Raw genomic sequence first — 12968 nt, 5'->3', positions numbered from 1 at the left:
CCCTTAGGGGGAAGGCTGTCGGCTTTTATAGCGGAGTGGGCCAATATCACGTCGGATCAGTGGGTGCTAGATATTATTCGAGACGGTTACAAATTAGAGTTCGCCTCTCCCGTCGCCGATTCTTTCTTGGTGTCCCCATGCAGTGGGGTAACCAAAAGGGACTCGGTACGAATGACTCTTCAGGTGCTTCTGGATCTGGGGGCGGTGGTGCCGGTGCCACAGGAAGAAGTGGGACTCGGCAGATATTCCATTTACTTCATTGTGCCAAAGAAAGGGGGGTCGTTCAGACCGGTGCTGGATCTCAAACGAGTCAACGAATTTCTCAGTATCCGTCATTTTCGGATGGAGACAGTTCGGTCTGTCATTGCGGCAGTGAGGCCGGGGGAGTTCCTCACTTCTCTCGATCTCAAGGAGGCGTACCTCCACATTCCGATTTGGCCCCCGCATCAGAGGTTTCTGCGGTTTGCGATCCTAGGCCAGCATTATCAATTTCGGGCGATGCCCTTTGGTCTGGCAACAGCTCCTCGCACTTTTTCAAAGGTGATGGTGGTTGTGGCAGCATGTCTCCGCAAGGAGGGGATTCGAGTTCACCCTTACTTAGACGATTGGTTGATTCGCGCCTCTTCAAGGCAGGAAAGTTTGTCGGTGACTCAGAGCGTGATATCTCTCCTTCAGTCTTTGGGGTGGATCATCAACTTTCCCAAGAGTTCGCTGTCCCCGTCTCAATCCTTAGTACATTTAGGGGTGATGTTCGATACTTGTCGGGGAAAGGTGTTTCTACCCCGAGAGCGGGGAGAGAAGTTACAGTCTCAGATTCGTCTTCTTCTCGAATCCCCGAGACCTCGGGTTTGGGATTATGTACAGGTTCTAGGCTCGATGGTGGCGACTATAGAGGTGGTACCCTGGGCTCGGTTCCACATGAGGCCGTTGCAAAGGTCTCTTCTTTCACGGTGGTCCCCGGCGTCCCAGGATTACGATCTGCGTCTCCAGTGGACTCCTCGAGCGGCTTCCAGCATGCAGTGGTGGCTCAACGAGTTCAATCTTTTTCGGGGCATGCCGTTGGCGACGCCGGATTGGGTCGTAATCACGACAGATGCCAGTCTTCGGGGCTGGGGGGCTCAGTGCCTACAAGCATCGATCCAGGGAGTTTGGTCCTCGGTAGAGGCCCAGTGGTCGATCAATATGCTGGAGTTGAGGGCTATCAGGCTGGCGCTTCTGGCATTTCAGTCCAGGATTCAGGATCGTCCGACCAGGATCTTTTCAGACAGCGTCACAGCAGTGGCGTATATCAATCGGCAGGGAGGTACCCGGAGTCCTCAGTTAGCCGAAGAGGCAAGGCTGCTGTTTCAATGGGCAGAGACGCATGTTCCTCTCCTTTCGGCGGCATACATTGCGGGTCACGAAAATATTCAGGCAGACTTCCTCAGCAGAAATCGTCTCGATCCAGGGGAGTGGGAGCTGTCCGCTCAGGCGTTCAATATGCTAGTCCTAAGGTGGGGGCTCCCGGAGATGGATCTCATGGCCTCGTCTCGGAATGCAAAGCGGCCTCGGTTCTTCAGCAGACGCAAGGAACCGAACTCGGAGGGGGTAGACGCGTTAACCCTCCCTTGGCCTCCAAATTCCCTCCTATACATATTTCCTCCTTGGCCAATGATAAGTCGGGTGTTACAACGCATCGCTCTATTCCAGGGACAGGTGATCCTGGTAGCTCCAGATTGGCCACGTCGTCCGTGGTACGCAGATCTGATGCAACTATATGCGGGCGATCGTTTGAAATTTCAAGTGACTCGGGACTTACTAACTCAGGGTCCAATCTCCATAGAAGATCCGTCCCACTTTGGTCTTACGGCCTGGCTATTGAACGGTCAAGGCTAAGGAATAGAGGTTATTCTGAGCAGGTGATTGCCACGCTTCTTCAAGCAAAGAAGCTTTCCACGTCTACCTCCTATGCTAGAGTCTGGAAAGTGTTTGACTCGTGGTGTGGGAGGCACGGGATTTCGCCCTTTCGGGCGTCTTTATCGGCTATTCTTTCCTTTCTGCAAGAGGGCGTAGCTAAAGGGTTGGCCTATAATTCTCTGAAGGTTCAGGTAGCGGCCATTGCTTGTTACAGGGGCCGAATTTCTCATTTGACGCTGGCTTCACAGCCTGACGTAGTCCAATTTTTAAAAGGAGTTCACCATATCAGACCTCCTATGAAGAGACCGTGTCCCTCATGGAGTCTTAAGTTGGTCCTTGGGAGGTTACGAATGGTGCCTTTTGAGCCTTTATCCATGGCTACGCTAAAAGATATCACTTTGAAAACAGTGTTTTTGGTGGCTATGGCTTCGGCAAGACGGGTGTCTGAATTGCAGGCGCTATCTTGTAGGGATCCTTTTTTGCGGATTTCGGATGCTGGTGTATCGGTTCGAACGGTACCGTCCTTCTTGCCGAAAGTGATGTCTTCCTTTCATATGAACCAGTGTTTATTCCTCCCAGCCTTTAGGAAGGAAGATTGGGGGAAGCAGTACTCATTGTTACGTCTCCTGGATGTGCGCCGGATGATTCTACATTATTTGGGGGTGACTAACGACTTTCGCCGGTCAGATCACCTCTTTGTTTTGTTCGCGGGGAAAAACAAAGGCATGGCCGCGTCGAAAGCTTCCATTGCGCGTTGGGTCAAGGAGACGATTGCTTCGGCTTATTTGTTGACAGGGAAGCAAGTGCCAGAGCAACTTCGTGCGCATTCAACTCGGGCTTTAGCTACATCATGGGCGGAGTCCGGGGGTCTTTCCTTAGAGGAGATTTGCAGGGCGGCTACTTGGTCGTCGGGAAATACCTTTTCAAAGCATTACCGGTTGGATGTGGCAGCCCGTGAGGAGGTTAGTTTTGGCGCTTCTGTGATTGCGGAGGCGGCATTAACTTCCCACCCGATTTGAGTTTTGCTTTGCTACATCCCACTTGTCTGGATTCATCTGCTGCTTTGCTAAGGAAGGTAAAATTATGTTCTCACCTGTTAATTTTCTTTCCTTTAAAAGCAGCAGATGAATCCAGAGCCCCACCCTTTAACTTCAATATCTATATAGGTGTTCGGGGGCAGTCTTGGTTTAATTTCCATTTGGGTTATTGTTGGTAGTTGTATTCAGTAATGTTTCATTGTTGCATTTGATACTGGAAAGAAGTTTTTAAGATGCTCATTCTCCTATCTCGGGATGCTTGGGCAAGGAGCATAACTGAATGGACAGAGAGAATACCGGGCTATAAGGCCAACGGTTAATCAGTTTCTCTATCTCCACCTGCTGGTCGATGTGAGCTATTCCCACTTGTCTGGATTCATCTGCTGCTTTTAAAGGAAAGAAAATTAACAGGTGAGAACATAATTTTACCATACTCACTCGAGGAACGCAGAGAGAGGGGAGACATGATCGAGACGTTCAAATACCTCACGGGCCGTATCGAGGTAGAAGAGGATATCTTCTTTTTCAAAGGTCCGACGGCGACAAGAGGACATCCATGGAGAATCAGGGGCGGTAAATTGCACGGCGACACCAGGAAATACTTTTTCACCGAAACAGTGGTTGATCGCTGGAATAAACTTCCATTTCAGGTGATCGAAGCAAGCAGCGTGCCTGATTTTAAGAAGAAATGGGATCGTCACGTGGGATCTCTACACAGAGTTAAATAGGGGAGGGTCATTAGGGTGGGCAGACTAGATGGGCCGCGGCTCTTATCTGCCGTCTTTTTCTATGTTTCTAAAAGGTGGCCTGCGCTATTATGAATGTGTAGGTTTCCCGCACGCTGAGGCTCAAAAATGGTCTCAATGAACTTTTTCCCTATTAATGGCCAAGCACTAATTTCAACCTATGACATTTTGGCAGTGCTATCAACCTGGCTCAGGGGCCTCCTCCACTGCAGCTATGCGGGAGCTCTCACGTAGGAGGATTAGCATGCTCTGATCCTTGTACCCTTCTCTGTACTGAGGATACTAGTGCTGAATTACTCAGCAGAACATTTTGGGTTAGATTCACAAAGCAAACCGATCGTGTACCAGTCGGTTTGCGACCCCTTAGTGACTAAATTTCCCTCCGGCCCAATTCACTTACCTCTCTGCCGACCATCCTCCAATCCGCATATACAAATGAGGGGAGAGATATTCAAAAGTAGGGAAGGCAGCGATTTCACATCACAATCCGATCCGACTGGGCTGGCCAATCAACTCCAAAAGCAACTGCTGGGAACCAGTCGTTCAATGGTTTCCGACTGCATATCCTGCTCTCTGCCCCAACTCAAGCACAAATCTCCTGCTCTCTGCCCCAAAGTCCTGCCGCCCTGCACTGCTTTGAATCTCCTGCTCTCTGCCCCAAAGTCCTGTCGCCCTTCCCCGCCCTGCGAGCCCATGGTTTTAACCCGCGGGTTTAAAGCGAGTTAAAACCACGGGCTCGCAGGGCTCAAAACTACAAAAAAAAAATTGTGGCTCCGATGGGCATGCGCAGACCATCTACAGATCCATGCAGGCAGATGGGGGTGTTCCTCCGATCGCCCCCCATCTGCATATTTTACTTTCATGAATTTGTCGGACCTGCCCGGATCGGACCCGATTGGGCAGGTTAGTGAATCCGGCCCTTTGTACAGCATTTTCCCTTCCCCGCTACTGTGCAGTTGAGAGAAGGAGCTGATCATTGGAGCTTTTGGGTTAGGGTCTGGATTCTGCAGGGTGAAACTCTCAGGGGGGCATCCTTGAAACTCCATAAAGTAGGACTTTTCATCCTCCTTCGACCTACTTGCTCTCTTAAACCAGGTGCATGTTATAAAATTATCCTCCACATATTTATGTCCCATTTTACAATGGCAATAAATGTACGGGTCAGTTTACTGTGGTACTTATTTATCAGAATAAGTCCTGCTCAACTGGTCCATATCTGGATTTTCAGTGATATTATCTGCATAACAGGGCTGCAAATCCAGATGGACTGCTTTGGCACTACTGGTTGGGTGGGGGGGAATAATGTAGTATAGGCAGAGTTGGCATTTACCTGATTTGTGGTGATATTCAATCCACTTACCAGATAACTATCCAAATAAAGTTAAGACAACAAAAAGGTACTGAATATCCCAGGTACCCTGGCTAATGGCCAGGTATAAAAAAAACCTGTGGTGAGCAGCATCTTAAAAAAAAATGACTGCTGTGGGCTCACTATTACCCTCATATGAGGAGCCATTGAAAAATTCTCAGCCCAACCAACAAACTTGGGGCAGTCTCCATTGAGGGCTATACACTTAATCCAGCAATTTTCCACTTTTTGTTGTTCTGTACTTTTCAAAAAGAACAAAAAAGTGGGAAATCACTGGACTAAGGCCCAGATTCTATAAATGGCATCCCAATTGTAGGCAGCAGTAGGCACTAAAATCCTCACGTGGTTTTGAAAAATGGGGGAGGGCGTTAATTGACTAATAGGCTTAATCAGTGCTGATAATTGGCATTTAACACCTCATAATTGACATTAATTGGATTTAATTGAAAGGTGCCTAACTCAAAAAATGTGATTCTGTAATATGTAGGCATCTAGTCCGCAGTGTGTATTTAAAAGTGGCCTTGATTAGGAGCCATATCGTTAGCATGTTTTTGAGTTAGGCGCCTGAGTTTGACTTAAGCATAGGCATGTAGGCCAAGAAAACCTTGATATAAATAGGGTGCGTCTAAACCAGGGGCATCCAACCTCAGCCCTTGCCAGGTCGGGTTTTCAGGATTTCCCCAACGAATATGCATGAGATCTATTTGCATACAATGGAAGCAGTGCAGGCAAATAGATCACATGCAGATTCATGGAGGAAATCCTGAAAACCTGACTGAATTGCGGCCCTGAAGCACTGATGGACAACTCTGGTCTAAACGTTGCAATGCTTAATGCCACTTAGGCGGCACTAAGTGTGATTCTAAACAGTCTGCCTAACTTTCATAGAATCACGCTTTGTGCTGTACTAATTAGTGCTGATTTTTCAGTTTTAAAGTTTGAAATTACAGTAACAGATCTAAACAGGAGAAAAATATGTTCACAAATACAAACACATCAATTGCATAGGGTATATGAAAATTCACAGGAACCATACATCTAAACATTCTTCCATCCCACCTACCCAACCCAAAGCATCCCATACCAACCCATATCCCCATTGCAGAGAGTGAATTGCATACCAGCATCCATACCACATTCATTCCTTCAACATATACAGTTTTATCCACATATTCTTGTATGGGCAACCATATCCTGTGAAATGTGGCCTTCTTGATTCTCTTTTCCATAACTGCAGCCTCGTATTTCTCAGTCAAACGTACCGAGTTCCACCAAAACTGAAAAGATAATAAGGATGCATTCTTCCATGTTCTTAAGATGGTTTGAACTGCAATAGCAGTAAGAATCGCTATTAACATCTTGTGATCATTAGTTAAATTGGCAAAAGCGTTGAAAAGCAGCTCCAGCATATGTTAGAGAAATATCTATATGTAATAATATCTGAACATGACTCCACACCTGTTGGCAAAAATCAAACTTTAGGGCAATAAAACAACATATGATCTAACATACCCCTTGTCACAGCAACAGGACCAGCACAATGGAGAACATGTGGCTCATTTTTACTGTCTGTTTCTTTCAGCGAACAATTTCCATACTGTATCTCTCCCTCTATGCCGCTCACTTTCCCCCTTTAGCTAAGTGAGGTAATAGTTTACAAACAGTTACATTTCTCTCTCAGGGCTTCTGCCAGAGTAAAATATGTCAGTTATAAAAGTGTCGTCCTCCCTCAGCCCATCTACATCAGTGAGAGAATAGAGCTGCCTTTAGAATCACTTTACCCACAGATTTCTGACTTTCCTTCTGTTTCTGGAAACATCTTTCCTTTAGGGGTGAGGGGGGGGGTCATACGTAGTTAAGAAACTTGGCTATAATGACCCTTGGCCAAGTTGGGCACCCTTTCTTTTGTCCCAATCTAGCTGTATGCTCTATGCATAACTTCCTATGGGGCTTGCTGAGGTGCAGTGCCTCTGCATGCCAGCATTGCAGAAACTCCAGCAGCTCCCCCTCAATGATAGACTCAGGAAGGCGCAGCTCCTATGCCAGAAGTGATTTCACAGATCCTTGAGCTTATGTTCATGCAAAGTAAGCATGCTTTCAAAAGTCTGTCTTCTGCCCTCGGGATTCGACCTGCGAGTTTGTCTGTGCACTTAACGCAATGCAGTAGTTGCCTGGGAAGCAGATTCCAACTTGCCATAAATGTTCTCAGATTTTGACTCCAGTGCCTTTACAACCAAGTCATAAATGCCGAGATCAGTGGTTCCCTCAATGGCAGCATGAATCCTGGTGCAGGTATATCAGCCATCTTGTTCTCCAGAGGCTTGGATTTATATTTTTATTTTTCCTCAGTGTCATACTTGTACTACATTTAGGCCAGCGGTCTCAAACACGCGGCCCACGGGCCGCATGTGGCTCTCCTGGTTTTATTTGCGGCCCGCAGTCTGGAGGCCATCATTCTCTTTCTTTTGGAGCAGCAGCTGGCTCGTTCGCTCAAAGCTGTGGATTGGCGGCTCCTTGCGCTATCCGCGCCTGCGTCTGAAGCCTCTCTGATGTCACAACATCAGAGAGGCTTCAGACGCAGGCGCGGATCTCGCAAGGTGCCGCCACCCGCAGCTTTGAACGAACGAGACGCTAGACACGCTGCTGCTCCAGTGGCGTACCAAGGGGGGGGCGGTCCACTGTTCTCTTCCCTGCAGGGCCGACCAACTCTGGCGGCTCGACATCAATTCTGACGTCGAGAGGACGTTCTGGCTAGCCAATCGCTGCCGGGCTGCCCGGAACGTCCTTTCCGATGTTAGAATTGACATCGGGCAGCGAGAGTTGGTCGGCCCGGTGCAGAAGAGAAGCAGGGAGATGGCCTGTTCCCGATAGCGGCACCAGCAGCAGCCTATTCCACGGCGGCGGTGGCATGGGGGAGGGCAGGAAGGAAGGAAGAAAGAAAGAAAGAAGGTGGGGTGGGGACAGGGAGCCAGAAAAAAAAGCAAAAAATGGGGCACGGAGGAAGGAAGAAAGAAGGAGGGGGGACAGGGAACCAGAAACAAAGCAAAAAATGGGGCACGGAATCAGAGAAAGACAGACAGAGAAAGAAAGAAAAAGTTGGGGGAGGGAATGAGGTCTGGAGGAGAGGAAGCATACAGGAGGCTGAAAGAAGTGAAGAAGTATTGGATGCACAGTCAGAAGAATAAAGTGCAACCAGAGACTGATGAAATTACCAAACAAAGGTAGGAAAATGATTTTATTTTCAATTTAGTGATTGAAATGTGCCAGTTTTGAGAAAGAAAAGATATTGAACTTTAAATGTGAGTGCTGCAGAAAAAAATAGAGTACTTGGAGGGCCGCAGAAAAAATAGTTAATGTCTTATTAAAGAAATAACAATTTTGCATGAGGTAAAACTCTTTATAGTTTATATATCTTTCCTTTTAACTGTTAAAGGAAAGTTTTATAAACTATAAAGAGTTTTACCTCATGCAAAATTGTCATTTCTTTAATAAGGCATTAACTATTTTTTCTGCGGCCCTCCAAGTACCTACAAATCCAAAATGTGGCCCCGCAAAGGGTTTGAGTTTGAGAGCACTAATTTAGGCCCTCTTTTACTAGAGGTTTCTGCTGTAGCCCGGGGCCTAAATGCTCCAACACTGGAGCATTTAGCACTCCAGGCTGCAGTAGAAACCTGGAGAGGGGTTAATTATAAATTTCTCCATATACTAGTTTAAACCAATGGTAAAATGACTCAGCGATGTGCTGACTGATGTAAATTGAGTAGCATGGAGCTAGATGGGGAAGCAGTGGCAGCTCTTAGGGTGTAGCAAAAAAGCACCCTACATCATATGACTTCAGTGAACTTGTATTTTATCAAATACACAGGTACACTTCAACTGTGCTTCTGCTCTGCCCAAATTACATGTCTACATGTCTTTGGGCATCCAAAGATTTATCATACGGGAAATCTTTTAATTTTCAAAATTATAATTAATGTGCAAATAACCTCAAAATAATATATGTGTATAAATGTGAAGTGCTCAGAACCCCAAATCTCCTGCAATCAAGCCATCACAATAGTTTATACCCCTCCTGAAGATGCCATTTTGGTGAAACTCAGGTCTGGGTAGAGGGGAGAATATTTGGCGCGCGGTATGTTTCAGCCTGACAAATTTGTTTCTGCGTATGGAGAGCGAGATGTGGCTTTTTCATACATAACTGATCTAGGCCCTCTTTTACTAAGATGCGCTAACCGATTAGCACATGCTAAACGCTAATGCGTGCGTGTTAGTCTATGGACGCGTTAGCGTTTAGCGTGCGCTAATTGGTTAGCGCACCTTAGTAAAAGAGGGGGTTAGTTTTGAGAAATTGTTTAAAAGTTTGATTATTCATTTTTCTCCATGGATTAATTGTTAAGGGGACAGTGGAATGTGGTGATAGTCCCCATAAAACTCCTTGGTGGCTCGATTGCAGGGGATTTGGGTTCTGAGCACTTCACATTTATACACATATTATTTTTGAGATATTTGCACATTAATCATAATTTTGAAAATTAAAAGATTTCCCATGTACTAAATCTTCTTTGGACTATTTGAACTATATAGGATAGTATATATATTCCTATATATATTTTTGGTTTACTGTAAATATATGCCATCTTGTGAATACATATGCTTAAACAAATACTACAAGACAATTTTATAAAAGATCTTTGGTATATGTAAGAACATAAGAATAGCCATACTGGGTCAGACAATGGTCCATCTAGCCCAGTATCCTGCTTCCAGAGCGACCAATCCAAGTCACAAGTACCTGGCAAAAACCTAAATAGGAACAACATTCCATGCTATATTACAAAAGAAAAAAGTTATAAAATTATCCATGCATGAGTCCTGAATTGTCAGCCCATGAAAAGGGTTGTAGTTTGCTGTTAATGTTTGTCTAATATGGAATTTCTCTTTACTCTCAGATTACCGGTAGTTAGAAAACTCTTACCATATTCTAGAATATTCTCTGACTTGCACAGACTGCCTTTGGGATTTCTTTTTATCCTGTTAAAATATATCCCTCTGCTTCCTATTAATTGAGTTTCCTGATCTTTCTATTGCTTCTACTGTACCTTTCATGTAATTGTGTGAGGGGGCGGTGATGGAGGAAGCAATGGAGGAAGCCTTTTGAAAAGTGTTTTGTGCACCTTGATATCTTTGCATGTTGGTTTCCTTTGTACATATGCTTAAGCTATATCTTTGAGTGGTTCCAGCTGGAACACCTGTGGTTTTTGTAATGTTTTATAAAAGTCAGTAAAAGAATTTGCATTTAAGAATGATGTATTAATATTTCCCACTTTAATATGATTCATTGTAACATAATCCTTATGTACTGTTTGGAAAGATTGCAGATGAAGCCGAAGTTAATGTTTGGGATGGCACAGAAGAAAGAACACTATTACCCAGAGATAAGAGCAACAAACCCAAATGAAAATATTCTTGATTAGGCAGACTCATAAGGACATTTTAAACAGCTGATGCTGCAAAAGAAAAGCAAATACATTTTTTGTAAAGTCAAAAATCTGATAATATTGAGCAAAACATAGCCCAAGGGGGGGGAGCTTATTTTACACTATTACAAGGAGCAGTCCCTAATCTATACAGCTTGTATAATGGACAAATAAAAGAAGTAGGAACTTTCAAATCCCTTTTACTAAAGCTTAGCATGTGTTAAATGCTGTATGTCTATTTTATACCTACTCTATGTATAAAGCCTAGCATATACTAATATCTGTTAGCACACACCAAGTCATAGTAAAAGGGTTGCTTCATTTATTAGGGAAATAGTTAAAAACAGCATGGGTATTGACCAGGGAATTAAAAAGCTAAGATTTAAAACCAGGCTGAGATAGGTGGGCTTTTAAGCAAGGTTTCTGCCTCTGTGCAGTGGTATAATAAGGGGGGGTACCCCAAGCGCCATCTTCCTCAGGGCAACGTGGTATCCCTTTGTCTCTCTCCCCTTCCCACTCTGCCGCTCGCGTGCCCCTTCCCTTCCCCCGTACCTTTGTAACTTTGGTGCGAGCAGCCACCAACTTGCTGCCCGCGTCAGCTTCGACACTTTCTCTGATGTCACGCTGGGACCCACACCACCACCCCGGGCACCGCTCATCCTCACTACGCCACTGCCTATGTGTATGCCCATTTGTAAAATATGCACTATGTAAGATATCTGTATATTTACAGAATTCTACTTAGGCAGAATTTTGGTGTTTATGTATGTATATGCTCACATATACAGGTATGCCATTATTCTAATGAACTGACCGCATATCGTGCAATTATACCAGCATTCTTCTACTAAACTGAATATAAAAAGTGGCTTTTAAATATATATCTATATAAGTAAAAGCACAAAAAAAAATATATTTTTAAAACTATAAAAAAAGAAATATAAGTGAGGATAATGTTAAGGATGAATGACAATTTTATCAGTACTTCATAAAGTATGTTAATGAAGTCTTACTGCACCTATCTGAAATCCTTAAAATGAAGAATGCTATTAAGGAATGATTCAAGGTTCGCTAGGGTGAATTGAGAATTATTTATTTTATTTTATCTTTTCTTAATCTTGTTGTTGGAATTGTATCATGTCTCCCCATTATGTGGGCTTGAAAAGGAATTATGTATGTATGATTTATGTATTGTTTATGAGATCCCTTTTTTTCCTTTGTCTTATTGGATATTGTAAGTATTCAAAATTATATTTAAAAAAATGAAGAATGCTGGCATAATTGCATGATATGTGGTCAGTCTGTTATAATGTACTGCAATTAGAAGAACGATGGCCAAATATTTTTACTTTGTGAAAGAAAACATTCTAATGAACCATACTTTATAGAACTGCCCTGCACATGTGTATTCTAACAGAAAATAGAGCATCAGTAATAAACTGGTAACACCTGCCTCAGTGATATAATCTGAACATACCCCCATACACATACTGTATAATTATATCTTATACTGTGTACTTATGACTAGTAGTTGTAGACTGTAGTTGTCAGCACTCAGAATACCAACAACAGTGACATGATTTTCAACAGGAAAAAAACTATAAATATATAAAATCTAACTAGGACTGAGTGACTCTTGCTGCAGACATACTGTGAAAATTATATGTGCGGGGCTGACTTCCAGTGAAAAGATCCTCAGTAATGTCTCCCTTGCTCCTGCTTGAATGCTGCTCACCCACCCACCCACCCATCGAGTGAGCTGCACACAAAAGCAGCAGCTTAACCTTTCTTTGCCATGCCTCCCCTATCATTTCATAAAACAAAATATTAAGGTAAATCTGTATTTCTGAGGTACTTGCAAATATAAAAGATCCATGCTAACATAGTAGTGTTTGTTCTGCCCCCGTTTGATTGGTTGGTCCTCAGCAAGGAGACGGTTGGAAATGAAGTTATGCTTTGTATGCTCGTCTTTAGGGAGACATTTGTTTGGGGGGGAGGGTTAAAAAATGATATGTCGTAATAAATCTTTATAGGATAAGGTGGAGAAGGAGCTCTCCTGTTCTGCTTCAAAACACCATCACCAGGGATCTGGTAGCTTAGCTTGACCCTCCCCCAAAACTTCTTTTTGTCAATAGAATGCTGATTATTTTGTATAGATCTGTGGCTACCTTTTTTTCTGCCTCTCGTTCTGCTTTGCATCCTACTGCAGGTACAATGGAAAAGATAATGAATTGAAGCACAATTTGCTTAAATTGTACAGGGGCTGATTTTAAAAAACCCTTATCTGTTTGGCATTGGTGCAGAATATTTTTTAAAATTACTGGTATTATAGGGGTATAGGTGCTCCCATAAGCAGTGGAACACTTTTTTGTTTGGGGGAGCCTACAAGCTCCGCCCCAGACCCTGCCCCATAATAGCACTAATTGTAATACCATTTTTTCCG

The sequence above is a fragment of the Geotrypetes seraphini genome, chromosome 3, assembly GCF_902459505.1.
Source record: "Geotrypetes seraphini chromosome 3, aGeoSer1.1, whole genome shotgun sequence".
In the NCBI taxonomy this organism is placed as follows: domain Eukaryota; kingdom Metazoa; phylum Chordata; class Amphibia; order Gymnophiona; family Dermophiidae; genus Geotrypetes; species Geotrypetes seraphini.
Note: the sequence above shows the minus strand (reverse complement) of the source record.